The following is a 6,400-nucleotide window of genomic DNA, read 5'->3' as shown; positions in this document are numbered from 1 at the left end:
TTTCAGGGAGCCAGTTACCTGACTCCGCCAGATGGATTTGCTCCGCATATCCATCTGGAAACCTTCCGTTGAAGTAATTTTGGGAAGGGGCGAAAATACTGGTCAGCTGATTGGCCTATGTTGGTGATAGACCTGCCAGATAAACCAATCAGATCAACTAAGCATATGACGTACTCGTCAACAGAGCGACGACGAAAACACAACCACAAGCTAAGCTACTCTTGCTGCTGCAGGTAAAGGCTCGTTAGCTCCGCAAAGAAATACTCTGTCATTCCGATAAAACTTGCTCGATAGCCACACTAACGCTAGTTTCGTCGGCTGAAGCCGCCATGTTCTTTAGACTGAACTGTAGCGCTTCTCGTTGCGTCACACCTCAACCCGCCTCAAAGCCAACGCTGATTGGACGTTCGTTTGGTGAACGTAGCCAGACTGATCTGCGAGTGAAACCTTGAAAGCTCGCGAGATCAGGATGGTCTCACGAGGCTAGGGAGCCAGTGGAAGGACTTTAGAAACAGGTCGATGTTCTCTACTTTTGTAATCTAAGTGAGGACGCAGGCAGCAGAGTTCTGGATCAGCTGCAGCTGTCTGATCCACTTTTTAGGAAGACCTATGAAAACACCGTTGCAGTTTTTGATTAGACTAAAATTAAATGCATGGATTAGTTTTTCCATAACCTGCTGAGACATCAGTCCTTTAATCCTGAAATTGTTCTATAGGTGATGGAAGGCAGACTTTGTAATTTGATTCAGACGTCTTTGGAAGGTTTTCTATACAGCTGGATGAATCTATAGACATTTCCACTGCTGCTCAACTGATAACTCTGGTGCTCTATCCCTGGGAGGGAAACATTTTGGAGGATTTTTGTTTCTGCAAGGAGGTCTTGGGCAGGACAACTGGTGAGGAAATATTTAAGCTAGTTGATGCTTTTCTGACTAAAGTGAGACTGAGCTGGGAAAAATGTCTCTGTTTGTACGGATGGCTCAGCAGTGATGACCAGCCCAAAGAGTTTAGTTGAAGCGTGGATAAAATCCATCAATCCATGCGTTATAGCTACCCACTGTGTCCTGCATCAGCAGGCACTAGTTTCCAGAGACATGGACCCAGATCTTCTGTTCTGAACACAGCTATCACTGCAGTTAACTTTGTGAAATCCAGAGCTTTGAAATCACGGCTGTTTGGTCAACTTTGTCCAAATCTGGATGCTGAACATGACGCACTGCTTTATCACTGAGGTGTGTTGGTTGTCACGTGGGAAAGTGTTGCAGAGAGTTTTTGAGCTACGCAGAGAAATGGCTGAATTCACACACATACACTGCAGTATAAATACATTTGTTTATTTTTATTGTAATATTATTGAAAGATTTAGTTATAACTGTAGACCACACATTTGGTTAACTTTTGTAGATTTAATTTTGTCACATACTTAACATCGGTCTGTGCTTCCTGTTCTGGTGTTGTGGGGAGTAGCTTGAACTGGGCTGAAGCAGAGGACTCTGGCTGGTACACTCCAGTCCCAGATTGACTGACTGGGTGGTACCATCTGGAGTTCCTCTAGGGGGAAGACCATGGAGTCCTTATTCTAACTCTTTTGTTAATTTTGTTTAGTTATTAGTCATTTAAGTTTAATCCTTAAGATAACTGTTATTTTTTAAAGGAGAAGTCCGGTCAGCAAGGAAGAATCAATGGATCATTATCTATACCTAAAACTAATATGTTTGTGGTGATTTAATTAATTTAGTGTTAATCAGTAAAAAAATAAAAATGTAAATTGTTGTCGAGATCACTGAGTCTGGGAGCGGCCATTATTGCCCAAATATGGTAACACCTCACTGCTGACATCACATTCAGTGACGTCACGTTGTGGTAAGCCGAGGGCCATTCTCTGCGCTTTACAAGCTAATTCAATAGGAACTATTCTACACAGCTGCAATAAACAATTATTTCAGATTTCCAGAGGACTTCACCATTGGAATTCGTGAGAGCTATTGTTGAAGTGACAATACCCATGTTCATGGCAGTTGGATGTTGCAATACATCAGGTAAAAGTGAAAAAAAGTTATTTTCTCCTTTCCGATTCATGATCCACCACGGGTTGGGTTCTGCAACGTTATCAGGGAGTAAAAAAACTCATCTTTAGAACCAATCTCTGCTCCAAATGGTGATCTGCACCATGTGATCTACTTTCAACAGTTATCATCAGTTATTGCAGCCGTAAACTGCAGAAAATACGGGCAGAGCTGCTCCTTCTGCCTTGACTCATTCTGCTCCTGTCAGGATGAGCTCCAGCGCGTTAAGAGGTGGGGGGATATTTCAGGTTTGCGTAGTTTAGACCCCAAACAAGCAACTTCACTTTCAGAAACAAGCGCAAAAAACTGCAACCTTCTCCTTTAAATGTGTGTAGATGTTCCCTTTCCCTCTTCCTCTGTGGATCAGTCTGGTCTGATCAGCCAGTGTTTAAGACCCCTTTGTTTGTTGTGTGTCCGCTTAGTTTGTTACTTTGAGGTTTTGTTTAACTTTGATATTTTTTGCCTTGAGTTAGTTTGTTCATTTGACCTCTTTTAAGGGCCCTTTAATTATTGTGTGGACTTTTGTTACTTTGGGGAAATAAAACCCATTTTTCTTGAAAATCACCACTGTGTCCTCATGCTTGTCCGGCTCGATCCCTCACAACATGTTAGTCTTGGATGTTAAACAGATTAATTGTCATTGTTGTACACATTGTTTATTTTGCACATGCGCTTACAACCATCTTCTGTTAAAAATAAAACTTATTCATGTAATTAAAACAAATAAAATGAAACAAAATCATCAGTTTGTTAACTCTGTTTAAGAAGACTAGTTACTGTTATAACGCTGCAAAAACTTGTCATCTAAAAACAGGTTAAAAATGCTAGATATTAGTCTGAATCTCCTCAAATTAAGTGAAATAATCTGCCAGTTCAGTAAGACAATTGATAGAATTATTCTTACTATTTATTTTATTTACTATGTTCATTGCATTTATCATATATTTACTCTTTACTACTAATAAGCTTTAAGGTTTTAGATATTAAAGTGTATTTCATGTGGCTGATGTTTCTCTCATCTTTGCAGAAGGTCTGCAGAAAGCAGAGAACTATGTTGTGACTATAATAAGTGTTTTTATGAACTCTATTCAGCCTTCTATGAGTCCTGATCTAAATCCTGTTGAACATGGATGGAAGGAGCTGAAACGGCCGTCTGGAGAAGGCAGCCTTCAGTCCTGAGACAACTGGAGCACTTTGCTCACCAGGAGAATAATTATCAGTTTCAAGTTATTTCAGTACCTATTGTTACTATTGTCTTTCTTTCATTAACAGAGGGGTACCAACATCTTTGTCCACGTGTGTACAATACCACCATGGAGGCTTCCTGAGGCTGCAGTTGGTTTTACATGATTAGAAAAGAACAAGGATAGATCTTTATGTTGAATGCATAAGCAGTTGTTAGGATATCAACAAGGTCAAGTGGAACGAGCTGTTTATTCCAGAACTGCATGGCACACTTAGATGGCACTGACCCAAAAGATTGGCACATATCTATCAGATACCACCCCGGAGGTGACACAAATTATTTTCGTTGTGATGTGCCTTTGGGGCACACCAACAGGGGGGGCTAACGGACAACTGGACTGTTTTTACAAAGTGCTTTTCAGTCACACCAGCAGAGATTGTGTGACCCCAGAGACTGAACCGCACTATCGACTGCCATGGAGATCACAGATGGATGGACTCTGGAAGCCGGAAGCTGACGTGCGTGGATTGCTTGGACTGGACGGAATGACCGACTGTTCTGGGAGAGGGACAGACTGAGAGTTGTCGTTCCACTGGTTGATCATCTTTGGTGATGTGCCATAATGACACATCATCAGGGGGTCTGTTAGGATATCAACAAGGTCAAGTGGAACGAGCTGTTTATTCCAGAACTGCATGGCACACTTAGATGGCACTGACCCAAAAGATTGGCACATATCTATCAGATACCACCCCGGAGGTGACACAGCTTCCCTGCTGATGTCACAGTTTGGATGTGTACCGCCCTTGTATGGGTGTGTCCCGAGATCCCTTTATAATGTTTGTGTAATGAGCACTCGAGGCCTCCTGCCGATCAGGGGCCCATCAGCGCTGGTGTGACTGTAACTATTTCTCTGTCTTTACCTAGATAAAATATAACTAAAAGCATACTTGTCTGTTTTATGCGTCCTACATTCAAGGTAATAAGTAAGTGGGGGTCGCCTGACTGGGTAAAACGAGCTGGGTCCACCGAGGGTGCTTCACCGTAGACACAGCACGGTGAAACATTAACACAGTGCAGAAATATATCATCCAGTATTATGATGTACATATATACACAGATGCTTCAGAAAATGCAGTTAATCAGGTTGAGACAGCGTTCATCGTGCCACTATTTTCCATCAAAGTAGGGAAAAGGCTTCAGGATGGAGTTTGTTTCTACAGGAGAAATGCTGTCGATACTGTTAGCTGTTCAGTGGTTGAAGAGGTGAGACCATTAAGATCACTCATTTATTCAGACTCGAATTCATCTTTGGTCAGTTTACAGCACAGCCAGTCAGATAGTAGACCAGATGTATTAATTTAGAGACAACAAACACTTTATAGAATCAACATGATGGGGCTCACAGTTAACTTTCTATGGGTACCAGCCCACTGTGGGGTTAAGGGGAATGAAATGGCAGATATTAGAGCAAAGGAAAGCCCCAAATGTTTATTAGTTGATACTGATTTTATGTTTGGGAGAACAGAAGTAAAGGACATAATAAGAAAGTAAATTAAAGAGACGTGAGAAAAAATTATGTCAGAAAGGAATGAAGGGAGGATGGTTTTAAAATATCCAAAGAAAATAAGAGAGAAGAGAAGAACAGGAAGGAACAGGAGGGAGGAGAGAATTATTTTACCACTCAGACCTGGACATCCTGGACTAAACGGAACTTTATTCATAGCAGGGAAACAGCAGACAGGTTAAAGTGAGTTTGGGGAAGATGAAACAATAGAACAGTATTTTTTTTTTTTTTTTTTTTTTTGCATTGTCAGAATGATCAGGTTAAGAAAAATCAATTGATTCAAAACCTGAGAAATGTGGAAAAGATCTTATTGGTTTATTAAAAAAAATCCATTGTAAAGAAGTAAAAGCTACCAGGCCAGGTTTTTTTTCTGGACAGAATCTTTGTTTAATAGGATCAGATTTGTTTTTGAGAGACATTCAAGCCATACTCCTCACCAGTAGATGGCAGTAATGAGGCATTAATCATCATTGAATTAGAAGAAGAAGATATTTCCGGTTCCTTTAGTCCTTTTCCTTTTCCAGGTAGCACAGCCGCGTTGGTCCTCCGGGTTCTTTGTCCTTGTTTTGCTGTGAGGCCAGAATCGGGAGTGTTGGTGAAGCTGAAAGAGAGCAGCAGCTGCTGCAGGTGATGAAGTCTGGAAAGAAGTCCAGCAGCTGGAGGCACAGCGGAGAAACTGGAGGGAAGCAGGAGCTCAAAGAGCGGCAGGACGCAGCAGAGGAGACACCAATGCTGGGGGATGTTTTCCAGCCCAGAGTTCTGCTGCACCGATTAGGTTTGGAGATTTCCTTCTTCATGCTAACTGTGTGGATGGAGCTAAAGTTTAGGAGCCGTTTTCAGCAGCTGATGGATTCCTCCTCTTCATCAGAACTCGTTGTTCACGTTTTAAATTAACTTTCTCATATTATGACAGTCATTTATGTCGAAACATGGCAGACTTCATAGGAGGTGCTAATGTTAGCTTAGCATGTATCACATGGTGTGCTAATGTTAGCTTAGCATATAGCACATGGTCTGCTAATGCTAACTTATCATGTAGCATAGGATGCGCTACTGCAGGGGTAGGCAAACTTTTTGACTCGTGGGCCACAGTGGGTTGTTAAATCAGACAGAGGGTCCGGGCCAGGAGTAGATGTATGAAGTATTTGTGTAAACTACTAAAAATGACATGTGAAGGTTTGGCCTTTAACAGGTAGTAAAGCAAGAAGGTCCAAGCCTGATTGGACACATTATTCTTTCTTTTTTCTTCACAACAGAGTGAAATCACGTTAACTTTCAGTAGGAACTCTCTGACATTAGCAGAGTTGTTGAATTTGCATAAAACCGCAGAAGTTTTGTACTTCTTTGTGTTCATGAGTTAATCAGAACAAGTGTTTAGATGTACGCTTGGATTATGGATCATTAGCTAGTCCTCTAAATCAGAATACAATTTAATCTGATGGTAATAATTTGTTGATTTAAGATTTAGATTTTAATTTACTAATGAAGTCGGCTTGAAGGTACTGTACTGGACTCAATTCAATTAAATTCAATTTTATTTATATAGCGGCTATTCATGAAACTTGTCATCTCAAGCCACTT

Source organism: Fundulus heteroclitus, chromosome 24 (assembly GCF_011125445.2).
Source record: "Fundulus heteroclitus isolate FHET01 chromosome 24, MU-UCD_Fhet_4.1, whole genome shotgun sequence".
Taxonomy (NCBI): Eukaryota; Metazoa; Chordata; class Actinopteri; order Cyprinodontiformes; family Fundulidae; genus Fundulus; species Fundulus heteroclitus.
The sequence above is the reverse complement of the archived record's forward strand: the minus strand, read 5'-3'. Positions refer to the sequence as shown.